The sequence below is a fragment of the Mustela putorius genome, unplaced genomic scaffold (assembly GCF_011764305.1).
Source record: "Mustela putorius furo isolate JIRA1106 unplaced genomic scaffold, ASM1176430v1.1 tig00537350_pilon_pilon_pilon, whole genome shotgun sequence".
NCBI classification, from domain to species: Eukaryota; Metazoa; Chordata; class Mammalia; order Carnivora; family Mustelidae; genus Mustela; species Mustela putorius.
Genome location: NW_025422471.1, coordinates 5399250 through 5418218, shown reverse-complemented (window position 1 = coordinate 5418218; position 18969 = coordinate 5399250). Strand labels below are relative to the sequence as shown.

The 18969-nt window shown below is 37.8% G+C and overlaps 1 long non-coding RNA gene across 2 annotated transcripts in view; it reads left to right on the top strand.

Annotated features, from left to right (window-relative positions):
• The first annotated feature begins 674 nt into the window (after nucleotides 1–674).
• LOC123390427 overlaps nucleotides 675–18969 on the top strand; it is a 68494-nt gene continuing 50199 nt past the window's right edge. The window contains exons 1-5 of one of the 2 annotated variants that reach the window (XR_006605018.1): nucleotides 675–885; nucleotides 5167–5254; nucleotides 6295–6462; nucleotides 7852–7908; nucleotides 10449–10534. This is a non-coding gene — a long non-coding RNA (uncharacterized LOC123390427). Of the gene's footprint in view, nucleotides 886–5166; nucleotides 5255–6294; nucleotides 6463–7851; nucleotides 7909–10448; nucleotides 10535–18969 lie in introns of those variants that run through there. The other variant, XR_006605017.1, reaches the window with a different exon arrangement.

Genomic DNA, 18969 nt, shown 5'->3' with positions numbered 1-18969 from the left:
TCTGTCATGGTGCCTTGCCTATCACACATGATATGGGTGGTTACGGTTGTGCCCCTCTGTTCCGGATGATTCTCTGTTAACTCCTCCCTAATATGCATCGGGGTCCCCATGGAACACTTACAGTCACCTGATCTCTGGTCCCTTACCTAGTTTCAAAATTGTGATGGGAATCATACTTCTTAATACTGAATCACCTTGGCCCGGAAGTCTCATAGGAAGCAAAGGGTTGATGTTAGTATTTTAGCTCTCTCATACTTGCTGTGCCATCTTGGACAAATGCCTTAATCTGTTAGTGCCTCAATCCTTTCTTCATTCCTCTCTTTTACCCATGAGATCCTCTACCCTCTTAGCTGAGCTTTGTGGAATTTCTAGTGATGCCAATGAATTTGACCTTATGTTAAATTATCTTGTATTTTTCCTCTCTTTTTAAAAAATAATTCTCGTGTATTAGGTATGATTTTGACTTGCAATTGGGTGGGGGGAACAATAGACAACATTTTTTTTACAAGCTGAATGTGGACTGGAGACCCTTACTTTTAGTGTAATCTTTTGTGTGTGGGGGTGGGGGTTGTAGATTACGACTTTTCTTTAGAGTTGTGTGAACACTCAAGTGTGTGGAAAATGGGAGAAGATCCTGTCCTTCATCCATTGTGTTGGTTGTCTTTCAGTACTCCTCTTATCAAGTGATGCTGTTGGGAAGAGTGGCTTCCCTACATTTTTGAGGTACCGCTGCTCTGGGAGAACTCAGGTGGCTTCACAGTGCTGACCTTGGAATTCATGGCAGACACTGTTCTCTGTAAAGAAGAGTCTTATGTCTTGGAAGCCAGGATTCCACAGATGTCCAAAAGCTTTCTCACCTTTTTTTCCCTGGCACTGGGCACACAGGTATATGAACATGCACCCCATATGAAAACCACAAAGTCTTCCAATTTCTTCATTAGTCTCCCAGGAGCCATTTTCTAAAATTACTCCAAGCACAACCTCTTTCCCCCCTCCCTGCTGGGATGACCCAACATAGTAATCACAGGTGCTTTAAGTCCATAACAAAAGCCTAAAAATTCTTGATGCCAGACAACCTCTTTCTGCCTCTGAAACCCAAAGCTGTTAACATGCCCTAGAAACAAAGCAAATCAGAATACAATGTGGGAAGTTCCCATTTCTAAGGGTTTGGATAACAGTAATGATATTAAAATTGCATTTCTTTAGAGAGTCTCATACAGGAGAGGGGATAAGACAGGAGTTATTATCTCAACAAATTATCCAGCAACATTGTTCTTCATGTATATTTTAAAAGGATGTCAAAAAAGTCTAAAAGTGGGGACAGTGAATGCTTAACTTTCATAGCCACTGCTTTCTGCCTCACCCACCACAGAGAGAGTTAATTACTCAGTTCTGTCAAAGGTCTACACTTGTTTGCTAATTCTCAGTGTAATGGATAGGACAGCCAGTACTAATGAATTTGATTCAGAAACTGAAATTAGAATACGCTTACCATCTGTTCCCTAAATATTATATAATGTGGAAAATTCTAAAATGTAGTGATGGTGCCAAAGGAGTAGGGCAAAGGGGAAAGGTGAAGGGATGACTGATCAAACTTTTATGTTTCAGAAAGGTCCTGGGGAACATGTACCCACTTTAAACCCAGAATTTGCTCTGCGGCCTTTGTTCTGAGCACTTTCGTATTGTGAGTCCATCCAAGAAAAAGTGTTGGGAGATATATATATTCTAAAGAAACATTTAAAAATCTTGCAAATTCCTTGGTGAAAAACGAAATTTCTAGATAGAAGCTGGAAAAAATATTTTTGCTGGTCTACCTATTGAGAATGAATCAGCACCATGGAGTTAATAAAACAATTCAAAGAAAATAGAGAAGAGTTGGATGTTCCTAAAGCATGCTACCTTCCACATAGGATAGCATCATGGACACTTCTCTAAAATAGAAACCTATGTGATGAACAGAGCAGTGAACTAACGTGAACGGCCTAGTATATTAGGGTTCTCCAGAGAAACAGAAGCAGTAGGAGATAAAGATAAACATAAGCATTCCTATGATTTTTGGCTTTTCTTCCATTTATTTATTTTAAGGAATCGGCTTGCTAGAATTTAGAGGCTGAGAAGTCCCAAGACCTGCAGGGTGAGTCAGCAAGTTGGAGACCCAGGAGACCTTGATGGTGTAGTTCAGGTGTGAAGCTGTCAGGCTTAGACCGGAAGAGCCAAAATTTGCGTCTGACGGGTGGGAACAAGTTGATGTCCCAGCGAAAGGTACTTAGGGAGGAGGAACTCTCACTTTGGGTCTTTGTTGTTCTCAGGCCTTCAACAGCTTCCAGGAGCCTGGTCCAGCCCCATTAGAGAGGGCAATCTAGTTTACTCAGATTATCAACTTAAATGGTAGTCTTACCCAAAACACCCTCATAGGAACACCCAAATAACTGGGTACCCTGTGGCCCAGTCAATTTGATACATAAAGTTAGCCATCCCACCTGGGAACTCTTACCTGAATGAAGAGAGCTCATGAACTAAAGACAAAGGGATTTTTATCCTTCGGGTCTAGTTTTTTGAAACATCATGCAGATTGCCACTCATTTTTTACTCTTATGTATCTATTTATCTAGATGTCTAGCTTCCCTAAAAAGATTTTACTTATTTTTTTTTAAAGAGTTAGTTTGTTTATTTATTTATTTATTTATTTATTCTAGACAGAGGAAGAGAGAGGGAGTGCAGGGGGAGGAGCCGAGGGAGAGGGAGAAGCAGACTCCTCGCTGAGCACAGAGCCCTAGGTGAGGTTCAATTCCAGGACCCTGAGATCATGAGCCCTGCAGAAATCAAGAGTCAGAGCAGACAGAGCCTTGCAGGTGCCCCTCTCTGAGCAGATTTTAGTAGATTATCCAGATTCACTAGCCTTACAATTACCAGTGTTAGTTCAGGCTATTACACAGATAACTGATGCTCATTAAATAAAAGCCTGGTCAATTCCAGTTCAGAAGATGACATTATCTAATCTAATTCCAAGAGGCAAGCCTATCCAAAGACTAACAGCACTGCTGCATTATTCATATGTTTGCAGTTTACTTACGTTAAGGTCTCATGTACATCTAATTTGTGTTTTTAATTTATTTAAAAATTTTATTTATTTATTTGACAGAGAGAGATCACAAGTAAGCAGAGAGAGAGGGGGAAGGAGGCTCCCTGCCGAGCAGAGAGCCTGAGGCAGGGCTCAATCCCAGGGCTCTGAGATCACGACTTGGGCTGAATGCAGAAGCTTAAGCCACTGAGCCACCCGGGTGCCCCTAATTTGTGTTATTTAATGTGTATAAGAAATCCACACAGAGGCACACTTATACACACACTTAAACCATGCAATGAATTTTAAAGTAAAATACCCCTGTAGAATTTTCCGTGTATCTATCTTACTCCTTTATGCCCATTTTCCTTTTTTCGCAATTCATCTAAATGGCATTTGACAACTAATTTCAGATACTTGGTAAGCATTCCTAAGATTTTTGGCTATCCTTTCCTCTATTTTCTAATGTAAAAGACAAGCAGCTGAGAGAAAACAGAACCAAGTTTGACTGGCCCCGATACGAATTTCAACTATTTCTATTCCATAGCTACCAACCAGACTTACTGTTAGGAAAATATTAACCTTAGCCACAATCTCAATTTTATCATATCAGCAAACGTTGGAAACTCTGAAATCAAAACTAATTACACCAAGAATTAAATCTAATTTGGTGGGCATGTGAATTTATAAAATAACAAAGTCACAAGAGAACCCTCACTTCTCCGATTCTTTTCTGGAAAATGCATTATAAACACACTGTATTTTCCCACAGGAACCTAAAATTGCGAATGCATTCCTGCTCAGTTACTCACCATCAAATAAGTCATGGTTGTGACTAGCGACACATGATAAAAGCAAAGATGAAATGATAAACTTGTAATAAACTAATACAATTATTTTAGAAGTGCTATAGGATTGGGAAAATGTTTTTTTCAATATTTTCTGAGATTTTTACTAAAAAAACAATTCTCCAAAATGTTGGCAACTAATTTAAAATATTAAAACCAAAAATGAATAAAAACCCAACCATGAACAACACTCTGGCGGTCACAGAAAACATGGATACTGGCCAGATAGGGCATCAGTCCCTAAGCTTCCTTGCAGTTCAACCACGGGCTTGAACAAACAAACTGATAGCCAGAGAAGTTAAATAACTTGTCCTCGAACACACAGCAAATCAGAATAAGAGTTGGGACTAAAAATCAGTCCTTGTGAATTTAGCTAATGTTCTTTCTACGTCAGAGAAGGAACAGTTGGAGATGCATTTTTAAAAATGGGCAAGACTGTGGGAAGAGAGAGGGCATTCTGCCCCAAGTGTCCTGCTATTAGTGGAAGCAGCCAGTTCCCAGTGTGAGCAGGAAGGTAGTCCCGACTGCAAACAGGGACTGCCTTCCGAGCTCTCTCTCTTCCACAGGCCAGGGGCAGGCCGGACAAGGCAATGAATTCCTTTCTCTGCTCGGGACTCCTGTCATATGGCCTTTTAAATTCATTTATTCCAACGTCTTTCTTTGTTTCATGGCTGCTATATTCTATATTCCTATGAGAAATATAAATGTAACAACATGTTTTCTGACATCCAGAAATGGAAAAAATTTAAAAAGTAAAGCTAACATACATTGGACATAGATAAAATGAAGAAGATAACTACAGAGCCACAAAACAGTTCAATAGTAAGGTTGATTGCCTTGGAATTGATCTCGGCTCAGGGACTGATGGGAATGAGCCAGGCAGCTTAAATGGTACCTGGGGAAGTTTTACTGAAGACTTGTTTCTGATCAATTTTCTTGTAGCAAGCAGAAGCACTTAAAATTATGCTGTTAACCTTACTCTATGCTCAATGTTATGTTTACCTTCTTTTAATTTTTAATTTTTTATTTTTTATTAGCATATAATGTGTTATTAGCCCCAGGGGGACAGGTCAGTGAATCGCCAGCTTTACACACTTCACAGCACTCACCGTAGCACATACCCTCCCCAATGTCCATAATTATGTTTACCCTCTTAAAATTTAGACCTTGCAGCATTTAAATATGTGAAGGCATCATCAAGTACTTCAGAGGTGGAAGAGAGGTCGCTTCTTACTGATCTCTTTGTTCTATCTTTAGGTCTCTTGTTTTCTACATCAACTTTACACATAAGGGACAGCTTTAAAAGAAAAGCAAATTCAAGATGGATTTATTCAAGAAGAGGCAGGTAGGTGCCCAAGTCATTTACAGACTGCTGGGCAACATAGACTTTCTTTAGCTGGGAGGTCTGCCTCCTTTTGCCTACCCTTTCAACCTGGGATGAACCTTCTATGGACATCATAGACCAAGCAGGTAAAGGTGCTAAGAAATGAAGCTCAGGTGTCAATCAGGCAGACCTGAATGAGTTAGAATACCTAAAATACTAAACAAACAAACAAAAATTATGCCTGGTACTATTTCCTTGTTGACAACTAAAATTATTCAGATTTCTTGCTATATACTCCAAACAGGGTCTATTTTTAACCAGAAAAAAAAAAAAAAGCAAAACTTTTAACAGGTTTCCTTTAACAGGAAGATTTTTCTTCTATATTTAATAGTTTCCTACTATAATACATCATATTTCATAATTACTGAGTTTGTGCTACTATCTACTCATGTGTTGGTTTTAGATAAACATGGACATATAGTGACTTTCTTTTTTTTGATGAATGACTAATAATTTCATTTATATTCTTTTGATATTTGAGGAATATCTAGTTTCTCTAATGCAGATCTTAGGTTTGCTTATGAATTAATAATATGCCATATCCTATGATATATATGTAATCCTGAAATGTTCTCCTTTGGTGAACAATGGAAATTCCACCATTTGGTGGAAATGTTTTCCCTTTCTCTGTCTGATCTTCCAATACAACATGGTCATTTGGATCCTGGCTCTGCCACTCGCTGTCTGTGTGACCTTAGACCAGGTACTTAACCTCCATGGGCCTCAGTTTCTTCAGCTGAAAATGGAAATGATAGCAAGAACATCTTCTTATAAATTATGAATTAACATTATAGAACATATAATGAATTAACATTATAAAACATATAAGCACTGCCAGACACATAGTAAGTGCTACATACATGTTTGTAAATAAGTAAAATACTTTTCCATCATCTAAATATATATGTAAATATCTATGCAACACAAGATTGCTTTCAACTTAGAGATTAACTTCTTTTCTTCTCTGGTCCTCCTTTCTCTTCTTTTCCCTCTTCTATTAGGCTTTAGGAGAACAAAACAAGACATCACCAGGGAAGACTGACTTTGTGTATGCCATCTTTTCAAACCTGAGATTACAAATTATAGCAAGTAATAGAAAATTCGATTCCATCCCGAAAATTCGATTCCATGCACGAAAGCAGAATGGGTGTCAGGGTTGGCTTAACTTAGTGAGTATAACTTTTCTCTTCTTTTTTCTTTTTTTTTTTTTTTTTCATTTTCCTTGACTTTGTTCCTTTTAGTACAATGGGCTTTTCTTTAGTCTGACTTGCCTCATGGAGGCTCAAGGCTCCTTATAATGGGGCATATAGAAGATGAGGGATAGTCTATTTTGCTTTTAAAACCAAAGCAGTTTCTTGCCAGAAACATCCAGAAAAAATTCCTTTATGACTTCTTGGTCCATATTAGGTTACAAGCTAATTCCTGAATCAATTTTTGAGGCTAGGGGGACTATCGTGAACTAATTAGATTAAATGAGCTGATCTTTACTATGGAGGATGGCATTACTTTTAAATACATGAGGCCCAGCTCCAGTGCCAAGGTCCATCAGCTTCCTTTTAAACCACTGGTAATGGTGTGAGGAGTAGATGCCTGCGAGAGTGGAATTGTGTTAGAAAGATGGAGGAGGAGGAGATACTAGTAGACAACCATTGATGTCTACTACATAGATTATGTTCCCAAAGGAGGAGACTGGAAATGCATCACTGTCAGTAGTAGATGTCTAAATGAGGAAGCAGTTATGGCCAGGCACCTTCAAATTCCACAAATCATTTTTTAAATTATATACGTCATTTTTAGGATTTTTGTGGTTATTAAGACCACGGATAATCAGGATTCCATAAGCAACCTTGTCTGTCCATGGAACTGACTTGGGCACCAGGGTCACACAAATCTAACTGCAGCTTCTGGGCTTATTATTGTTTTTTTAAATTAATATAGTATTAAATGTGTTTCTTTGTATTTTGAAATAATTTTAAGTTTGTAGGAAATTTGCAGGAGTAGTGTAATAAACTTTTTTCTCAGAACCATTTGAAAGTAAGTTACTGAGATGATGCCTGTTACACACCAGTACTTAATGTGTAATTCCAAAGGCAAGGATGTATTACTACCCAAATATAATCATCAAAGTCAGGAAACTAATATTCCCCCATTACTTCTAGCTTGTTGCTGATCCCATTTATGTTTTTTCAGTTGTCCCAATAGGATGATTTATAGCAAAAATATCCAGTTTAAGGATCTTTTCTTAGTTCTTGTTTCTCTTCAGTCTCCTTCAGCCTTGAATCTCAGTCATTCATGACCTTTATGGGCCAGTTATTTGATAAAATACCCTCAATTTGGTTATGTCTTATGTTTCCTCATGATTTGATTCAGATTATGTATATGTGGCGGGAATGTCCCAGAATCCCGGAAGTGACAGTGCATTCTTTTTATTCTGTCCTATCAGGTGGTCTGTGATTTTAATTTGTTCCATTATTGGTGATGTTTACTTTGACTCCTTGATTGAAGTGTGTCTGTCAGGTTGCTTCACTATTGGCTTACTCAATTCTCTTTGTAATTAGCAGGAATTGGGAAGAGTTTGTGTGCAGAAGTAGACTAGACTTCAGGGCAAGCTTAATGTAAGTTTTTTTTTGGGGGGGGGAATTTCTTTGATTCTTTTAATATACAATTATGTAAATATCCCATTCTCTGTCAAACTTTCACCCATTTGTTTCAGTATCCATTGATACATTTTGGCTAAATTCATTGTGTTATAATGGTGACGGTTGCCATATATTTGATTTTTCTAATTTAAGCATTCTTCTATATTTATTAGTTGCCCTTCTAGTGTAAGATTCTTATTTACTTGTTTATTGCTTTACATTGATATGGCCTCACAAGTTCATATATTATAAAATGGACTGTAATGTAATGTGATAATTTTGATGCTCATATTGTTCTTTATATGGTTAATCGAAGTTCCATCATTCTGGCTTCTGTGTCAGTTTGGCACATCCTTTTCATTCATTAAGTACTTCATTACTTTCCAACATGAAAGGGTGTTCCAGACCCATTTGGTAATTTCCAATGCCAGCCCCAGAATCAGACATTTCTGTAGGGGGCCCTGCTTCTTTTAATGGAGAATGGTATATAGAAACCAAGATTTGAATGCTGGTTATGCTCATTCTTATAGGGTGACCCTCTCCCCAGGATCTCTCAGTAGCCAGAGGTAGAGAAAATATTTGAGTTAAGTACTCTGTGTCTCAATTTAGTGTGCTCCAAATCTAATTTTAGCTTTGTTGGAGGGATACTAGTCTTAATCGTGTAGGAGATATTGGATTACACACAAAATGCTTCCATGAAATGTCCAACTGTATTAGTTTCTGATGGTTGCTATAACAAATGAAACTTGGTGGTTTAAAGGAACACAGATGTGTTCTAATGCTATAATGAAGGTCAGAAGTCTGAAATCAGTTTCACTGGACTGAAGTCAAGATGTTGCGAGGACTGATTTCTTCTTGCAGCTGTGGGGCAGAGTTTGTTGCCATTTTCCAGAGACCATCTATATTCCCTGGCTGATAGATCCTTCCTCTGTCTTCAAAGTTCATTCCTCTAATTTCTGCTTTTCTCTCCCAGTCTTTGCAATTGGCTTTCTCTCTCTCTCTCTCTCTTTTTAAAGATTTTATTTGTTTGACAGAGATCACAAGTAGGCAGAGAGGCAGACAGGCAGAGAGAGAGAGGGGGAAGCAGGCTCCTTGCTGAGCAGAGAGCCCGATGCATGCGATGCAGGGCTCAATCCCAGGACCCTGAGAGCATGACCTGGGCCAAAAGCAGAGGCTTAACCCACTGAGCCACCCAGGTGCCCCGCTTTTTCTCTTTCTGACTCTGTCTCCTGCTTCACTCCTTTTAGAACTCTTATGATTATCCTGGTTATCCAGATAACTGCCTCATCTCAAAATTCTTAATTTAATTCCACCTCGAATTCCGTTTTGCCATGTAGAGGGACATAGTCATAAGTTCCAAAAACTATGACATGAACATTTTTGGAGCCACCACCCCACCAATACTCAGCTAGTCTCTTTGCATTTTCTAACTATTTGTTTAGCATAAATGTCACTTCTGAATTGTATTAAATAGTACACTTGGATTTCCAAGTGTTATAAAAGAACAACAATTTGGTATGAAGAAAAAAAAAGGGGGACTTTATTGGCTCCCATAAAGGAAAGTTTCAAGCCTATGTTCTGCCCTGATGAATCCAAGGAGTCCCAGATGTTGGTGGCATCTTTCTCTCTGTCCTTCATCTCTTCTTTCCCTTGTGTGTCTTCTCAGCCTGGCTCTCATCTCCTATTGGCAAGAGGGCCTCTAGTACTCCAGAATTTATTTTTCCATTTTGGAACTCTAGGACATAGGGAGATTTTTTCCCCCCCCATATTGTCAATAAATTCTAATTAGTGAGTTTCATTGATTTAGCTTTAATGGGACTCTATAAATCAAAATGTTAGCTATTATTAGTGAACCACAACCATTTTATGTATTTTTAGTTTATTTACCACTTGATGTATTATTAATTTGCTTATTCGTTTTTCTCAACTTCTTCTACCTCCCTCCTCCTTTTTTACTTCCTTTCCTTTTAAATATTCTTATTTCAAAAAGAATCAGATAGTATATCTATGATTCTTGCTGTCTCTTAACTTTTTTTACTTGTTTTTTGAGACAAAAATAATTTAGTAAGGAAATACAATCTTAAGATTTATTTTGTGGGTGATAACTATTATTTCACAAGTAATAATGGACTAATTTAATTAATAATTACTACATTTAATAAATTTGTTTTTCTTAATATGATTTTTTAAATAATGAATTTAAGTTGATTAAAGTTCCTTTCTTATGTGTTGGTGAGCCCAAGATGAGAACAGAATGCATAGTGTTAAAGATAATTGGATACATGAAATACAATTGAAGAGGTTAAAATCTGCATATGCTCTTAGCATTTTCTGTGGTGTTGATTTTTTTTTTCATTTGTTTTATGTTGCTGTTTTCTTTTGTTTCTATAATTGAAAGTTTTATGAAGTGTAAAGAGATTTGGGCCATTTACTGATCTGAATAGGTAATTTATGCTGTCTTTACTGGTAGCTCTTTTTCAAAATTTTCTAGTGCCACGTATCCTATTTATTTCCAGGAATAAGCCCATGTCAAATTCAAACAAAACCAAGTTTACTTGAATATTAAGATACACTTTTAAAATAATGGAAGTTTTTATAAGGTAAGCTTTACCAACTTCTATTATATTTTTTAAAATTTCCAACTCTTATTGTACTTTTAGTTGGAACTAGACCGTATAAGTGTTTTAATGCCTCTTTCATCAGAATTTATACTCTTTTGAGGGAGAAAGCAGGAGAAATGGGCACAAAAATGGAGCTTGACCAGTACTTTTAGACTAATTGATACTCACATTATAAAGCAGGACTCTATTACAACACCTCTTTAACTGAAGCACCATAATAAAAACTTATATTTTTCATACTGTGGATATATCAATTGCTATTTTACAGACTATGATTGTCAAATACTTGTTGCCTATAGATGCTATTATATTTTGCATAATAAAAATAATTGTTTTGGTTTAGTGTAGAAGAATTATGTTGAGATAGTGGGACACAGTGAGAGTGTACAATCATGGAGCGATGAGTTTTCTATCTCCAGTATTTTTAAAAACTTTTCTATGGAGTCAGTTCTCTTCTTGCCCTATGGATAAACTTAAAGCTAGTTTCATGACTTTTCAGGTTACTTTCAGGCCCTTTTAGTCCCACGGACAATCTCAGGTCATTGGAATATTTATTTTCATGAAATAGAATTTTCAAGTTCACTGATGCTAAAGATTCTCCCCTTCCCTAGGTTGTGAGACCTGCTGTGGAAAGAGGTGGCTAATTAGCTTCTTTCTTTTATATCTTCAGAGAGTGCTTCTTCTCTTTTCTCACTCTGGAGACTGCCTCTCTGCTCCTCCTTTAGAGCTGAAAGAGGTATGGAGAGGGGAAATACATTTACTGACACTACTTGTCTGTCACTGATATTTGTTAGTTTCCTCTAGCCAGGTCAGGTGTATAATGTCAAGTTTTACTGGCAAAGTGTTTTTGTGTGTTCTCTGGAGAACACCACACCTTCCTTCCTCCATTGTTGGAGGTCTCACATCTATATTTCCTTGATGCTAGTGAGTACATTTTTTGGCTGGCTGTTTATAGTTTCTCTGTCAGCTCTTAGGAATCTAGGTTTACTCTCTGTTGGGTTATCTCATGTGGGAAGGCAGTCATGGGCAGGACAACACCCAGGCCATTTGTTTCTTTTGTCAGGGATACATCAGATTCACTGGAACAATCTTTCTGGACTCTGCCTTCACAGCGAAGTCAGCTATGTTCTGCCATCAAGCAGGTTTATCAGGTGTGGTTCTGATGTCAGGCAGTTGTGATCTCCAGACTCCAGAAAAAATTTGTCAAGCTTTCTGACTAGGTCATCAATGCCCCTTTCCATAGTATACCTTCCAAAGTAGCTATAAGAAATCTGTAGGAGAGGAGAAAGATGAATTTTACCTATATAAACTATAAGTAAATATTTTTGTACCAAGTAGTTGGCTCAAGTTCCAAGGCATTTGCAAAATGATTGCTTAATCAAGTTCATTCAGCTCAACAATTAGCTCTTATTGGTACTGTAGTTTCATTCATCAACAGTTTGTAAATAATAACAGCTGGTTTATAAATATTATGCAAATCACAAAATCATTTATTATCAATAGTTTGTTAATGGACTACTAAGAAGCCAGGAAAAGTATTGTCATTTCAACAATTACTTCTGTAAAAGGGACAAATTATAAATTATAGGCATACAAGTATTAATATACACTTGACTCCAAAATCAAGACAATAGCTTTTTCTTAAAAAAAAAAAAATATATATATATATATATATTTTTTTTTTTCTTAGTTTGGTATGCTGTGAGATTTATACATTATTTCTAGAATTTATCATTTTGCATCATTTACATGTACATTCTTTTAATGTCAGCCATTCTTCCTGTAGAAATTCATCCTTAAAAGATTGATAAGTATGCTGTGTGTTTATGTGTATGTCATTTACTACTTTTTTTTAGTACAGAAAATCAGAAAATAGTAATGGTAGATAGAAATGGTACATATTAATAGTAATATCTATTACTAGTAGATATTAATAATGGTAGATATTAATAGTAATGGTAAATAGAAAATGGTAGATGTTGGTTAAGTCAATTAGGATAAGTATATGTAATATTTTGCAACCACTAATAATTGATGTATACCCTTTTTTTTTTTTTTAAAGATTTTATTTACTTATTTGTCAGAGAGAGAGGGAGAGAGAGTGAGCACAGGTGGACAGAATGGCAGGCAGAGGCAGAGGGAGAAGCAGGCTCCCTGCCGAGCAAGGAGCCCGATGCGGGACTCGATCCCAGGACGCTGGGATCATGACCTGAGCCGAAGGCAGCTGCTTAACCAACTGAGCCACCCAGGCGTCCCTTGCTGTATATCCTTATTTATTCACACTTAAATAATTTCCCAAAATATTGTTAATTGGGGAAATAGCCTACAACCTGATGTGGATCGTATTATTCCATTATTGTAACAAAGAAGATAAATATTTTTATATATGTCTGGAGAATTGTGGAAGGATATGCATTAGATGTTTTGTACTGGTTATTTCCAATGGTAAGATTCATATATTCATATATATTTATATATATATATTCATATATATTTCTTTAAATGGGCCTGAACATAACACTAGAAACTGGGGATACAAAGGAGAAAAATGTTGAAATTTTTGCCCTCATACGGCTTCTGTTCTATACACTAAATGAATAAATATAAACTAAATAAAGTTAGTATAAACTCAAAGAATATTTTATGTAGGCAATAGCTATATCTCATAAACTGTGATATATTTTTATTTTCATTTATTTCAAAATAGTTTATTGTTTCTCCTTTGAATATTCTTTGACCCAAGATTTATTTATAACTGTGCTATTTAATTTCTTAGTAATTGGAGACTTTCAGATATGTTTTTGTTATTGAACTGAACTCAATTTAAATTGAATTCCACTGTTGTTATAAAACATACTTTGTATAACTTCATTTATAGCTTTTTAAAATGAGTAGTACATTAGAATTAGTCTTATTGATTCAGCCTATTTCCCCCTTAAAACCTTCCTTAACTATTCTGGCTTTCCTGACAGCCTGCTTTCTTCTCTTAAATCATCAGTAAAAATTTATTTTTTTCCCAGTGCACATTCTTCCAAGTTAATGGGTGTTCGTCCCATTGGGGGATGGACTGGGAGAATCATCATGGTATATAATGCAGGACTTTATTTCTAGGGGTCTAGCTGTCTTTTTAGGCCAATGGGTTCCATTCTAGACCTGCAAATCAGCTCAGGTCCAGGAACTGAGCAAAGGATTGTACATTCTTATTGGAGTGGTCACCTTCAGTATAATGTCTTGCTCCCCTGGCCTCCTGGTTACATGTTAAGTAGCACCTAGGTTGGCTGCCTATCAATTCTGCTCATTGAAGTTCCAAGTTCTCTAAAACTGCCTCAACGTATTGCAGGTCCAGAGGCTTCGGTTGCCTCTCTGACTTTGCTGGTTCTCATAGTAATTTTAGCTGCTTGAACATTACGCTGCCTGTCCTCAACTACTTCAGGATCCCTTTATCTCTGAAGATAGTAATGAGCCCAGTTCTGTGAATGCATTTCTTGCCATCATACTTGGTGTGCCAAGGAGAACTACCACTGAATTTCTCAGTGGTGCTTGTTGCCTCTCTCTACCACATTTCCTGATGGCCTTTGTGAATGGTTAGTATTCTGGGTTATGGAACATAATCCTGTAATCCTTTTTCTGGCCTCACATGTTATTCCTCTTTTACCAGTGTCTCTATTCCTTTGTCTATTTCCTGCTGTAAGAAATCAAGCATTTCTACTTTGGTGACATCATCTTTTTCCAGTCCTCCAAGAGCCATCTGAGCCGTGAATTGGCCATTTCCTGGAAGTTATAAGGTACTAAAACCCATGTCCCAAGAAAATGTCCCCAAATAAGTGAATTCTTGCTTTTCCAGTCTTCTATACCTTCCTGGCTTGATCAAGTGCCTTCAAATATCAATCCTAGAAGTTCTACTTTCGCTTCTGCTTGTCAATGCTTAGAAATTCTTGCAACTCTCAAGGCATATCATTTATTTCCTCTCTTATCAGATCCATTATGTTCCTAGTCAGGTTCCGTTGGGTTTAGCCCTTGGTCATTATCAGCCTTGTCAGTCAAATAGGAAGTTCCTGAGAGGAACATGAAATGCCTTGTGAGGAGGAAGCCTCCATATCATCTTCTAGCAAAGCACAAGTGATAGATTTTAATAGGGAAGGGTGTACCATTTGGTAAATCCACAGGTTTCAGGGGTTACGTTGTCAACAACCTCAGGGGTATCTACTCAGATGGCCCTATCTCATGTTTCAGGATCCTGAGTTTCCTCACCAGAAATCTGACTTATATAATGCCCTGCATTGGCTGAGCATTCAAACATCTCTGGGATTCTGAGACTAACAACAACTAACAAACATCTCTGGGATTCTGAGAATAGCTTACCCTCAGCTATGTCTGCTCTTTTTCTGTCTGAGATAGGGACATTCTGTGGGCTATTAGAGAGGACACAGTGCTTTCACTTTTAACCATTTACAGCCTGTGACCAGCCCCCATTCTCTCATTAGCCTTCTACGTGTCAGAACAGCTTAGCAATGAGTAGGATTGTTTTTCAAATGCTCACCATTGCACATGGCATAGTATTCTCTTCCACTGGCACATTTTCCCAGCCTACTACTGTTAACATTTTAACATTTGTGCTGCCACCTATGTTAAGGGCAATGTGTGCCTGCCTACTAACCAGGATGACATCCTATTCAATTGCCAGGTAGTAGGTAACTAGTCCAAGTATGCTTAAAATTTATTTTTTACTTTTAATATAACTTTATTATTATTATTATTATTATTATTATTAGAGAGAGAGCATGCATGCATGGGGTATGAGGAAGGGAGGCGCAGCGGGAGACAGAGAAAATCTTAAGCAGGCTCCATGCCCATCATGGACCCTGACACAGGGCTCAATGTCATGATCGTGAGTTCATGACCTGAACTGAAATCAAGAGTTGGATATGCTTAGCCAACTGAGCCACACAGGCGCCCTAACATCTTGGTCTGACTACCTTTACCTTGGTTTACTTTTCATTCAGTTGGGTTGGTTTGGGTCATTAAGAAACAGTTGCCAATGTAGGGTTCAAAGTAGAAGAAATTAATTAACTAGGGAAATGCCTGACATCTGTCATAGTCTCAACACTAATATTAGCGACAGTTTCAGAGTGCAGCAACTGGGGTCCTCAGTGATGTGAGGTACTTAGACTCCCTGCAGTCAGATCTGAGAGGCATATTCTCATGTCCACCACACATGCCAAATGCTAGAAGAAACAAGTTCTGAATCTATTTTTACTTTGAAATCTACATGGGTGATATTAATTATATATCTAATTTAGAAACAAGGTGAGGAATGCAATGAAAAAGGTAGGTTTAAGTATGGAAAAAAGTTAATCTTGCGGGACATCAATCTTTTAGGAGTGATAATTTGGGAATCACATGGAAAGAAAGAAGTGGCCGGAAAAGTCAGAGTAAAATTGTAAAGAGGCATCCAGTTACTTCTCTCCATCTCCATCACCACCAACCCACTCTAAAACACTATCATCTTTTAATTGAACTATTATAATAGGCTGCTATGTAGCCTGTCCACACATTCCACTGCACCATTTTTGTGTGTGTGTGTGTGTGTGTGTGTGACCATAATCAGAGAGGTCTTTAAAAGAACAAATTAGATTATATCCCTCCTCAATTTTCACCCTTCCTTCTTAGGATAAAATGTAAAGTCTTAAAAATGGTCTTCATGACCTTGTTTCTACCCATCTTTCCAGCTCCTCTGGTATGCTTGCCCACACTAGATAGTCCATTCACAATGGCTATCCTTTAAATTTCTGAACTACTTCCCTTTGCCTTGGAGTTTTTATATACATTGCTTTTGTTTTAAGGCTTTTGATTCCTCTTCATTCATCCTTTCCTAACACAAATAGCAAGGAAGGAGAGACTGTCAAGAAGATGATAGAGGGGCGCCTGGGTGGCTCAGTCGGTTAAAGCCTCTGCCTTCGGCTCAGGTCATGATCCCAGAGTCCTGGGATCGAGCCCTGCATCGGGCTCTCTGCTCAGCTGTGAGGCTGCCTCCTCCTCTCTCTTTGTCTGCCTCTCTGCCTACTTGTGATCTCTCTCTGCCAAATAAATAAATAAAATCTTAAAAAAAAAAAAAAAAGAAGATGATAGAAATCCATTTTGTCAAAGGCCTCTCCAAAGTCCAGTGATGCAAAACTGAAAAACTCCTATTGGGGTTATAGATAAAAATGTCATTGATTAAATCAGCAACTATTATTTCCAAAGGCATGGCAGAAGCAAAAGACACAGTGGAGTAGGTTGAAGGGTGTTTTAGAGGTCCAAAAGTGGGCACAATGATTATAGACTGGTTTGGGGAAGTCTAAAGAAAGAAGCAAAGAATATTGTCTTTCTAAGTAGGACATAGGGTCAAGAAACATTTGGTTTATTTGTTTGAGATCTGAGAAACCTGAAGAAATGTGGAATATAGCCTCTTCTAGGACTTCTACAGACTTGTTTTTCCGGGCCGGCTCCCTGCAATTGGGAGGGAAACCTCCTCACCAGTTCTCTCCTTTGAATTGTCTCCTCATTTTTTATCTTTATTTTCCATGAGCACTTAAGAATCTGAGCTCCATTTTTGCCTAGCACTCTTCCTTGGCAGAATTGATGACTTTTACATTTCCCTTGGATTTCATTCTTTTTTGGTGCCCTGTTCTATGGTTCCTTCCACTTGTCCTAAGAACGTAACATATACCTATCACGTTCATGTTAAGAGGTAATTTAGAATATGAATTAATGCAGTGATTTTCAAGCTTTTGAAAACACTAGAATCCCTTATTCAAACAAATTGTCAATGCATTGCACTGACAAAATCACAAATGACCTCAAGAAGAAGGCAGGTGGGAGAAGTAGAGACTTACCACCCATTCCATATTCTAGGAAGTTGCCAAGATACTTTTTCAAAACTTGTAGGATTCAATGGAATATGAAAATTTCTGTGCTAGATCATGCTAATATGATTATTTTATTACATGAATTCATGTACAGTGCTCATAATTGAAAAAGTTACGAAGGTTTCTTGGAGAGAACACAATGAAACTAACTATAGAAATAGAAAATTTAAGATAGGAGTACCCAGCTGGCTCAATAGGTTAAGCATCTGACTCTTGATTTCTGCTAAGGTCATGATCTTAGGGTCCTGAGAATGAGCCCCCTGTCAGCTTCTGTACTGCGCATGAAACCTGCTTAAGAGTCTCTCTCTCTCCCTCTTCTTCCCCTCCACCCCAGCCCCTCACTTATGGCGTTCTCTCTCTCCTTTTCAAGAAAGAGAGAGAGAGAGAGAAAGGAAGGATGGCAGGAAGGAAGGAAATTAATTTAAGACAGGGTAAAAATATTTTAAGGCTGTTGGGCCATACCATTTAGCTTTTTAAAAATATTCATAAGATTATTCTTTCTCTTCAAAGGATTTGAACACCCCCTTTTCTTGTTTTATTTATAAAGGAGATGGAGAAAATTTGGTTTAGAGAAAAGATTCTCTTTATTCAGGTACATGCCCAAAGTAGGCACTTAATAAATGTTGTTGATGATGTTCATGAACCTGGTTGGATTTGAGAAGTGCGAGTGTCAAGTTAGAGTGCCTACCTGCTTCCAGAGCAACCGTTAGGGCCAGGGTGCTTATACTAGTTTCTTCTCAGGGCCGCAGTTCTTGTTTGTGCAAATTTTGGAATATACAACTCCATGGAGCACTCTTTACAACAATTGACATTATACACGTGACTACAACCAATTTCTCATACATAGCGATCAAGTGTCTTGAGGGAGGAGAACACTTTTCTTACTTACCCAGTCATCTTTTTCAATTAACAGCTTGTTCAGTTATTGGCTGGCTGCATCCGGGGGACTGACTCAAATTCATTGAATGCTGAAGAATTTGAAATGTAAACCAGATGCTGAGAACAATAATTGGGAGTGGATGGAAATAATTCTGTTGGTGGTATTACCTTGTTTCCTCAACAGGAGAGTCTATGTGGGAAATAAGCCTTATGTAGAAGCTTGTGTGATGAATGTGTCTGTTGCAGATTTCTTGTTTTCTCTGTCCTCTTTCCCATTGGGAACTGCTCTTACTCATTCCATGTAGCTCTTAGGAACTGCCCATAACAATGTCCCTCTAGCAGGCTATATGGCTGGGAATGGAACCTAGAGGGGGCCTGTCATAATACCCCATTCCCTCAGCTATAGTGTTTGACTGAAGAATAATAATCCTAGAATGGCCCAAGCTAGGCCAGTATAAAGTGTATAAGAAAAAAGAGCTTTCCTTTTCCTCTTGGATCATTTTAAGTAAGCCCTCTGTCCTCTACCTCAGAGAGGAGTAATGAAGTAAATGCACCAAGAAAAAGAGAGCTTGGAGACTGGATGTTGGAGGGGACAAGAGTAGAGAACAAGTAAGGAAGAACAGATGACA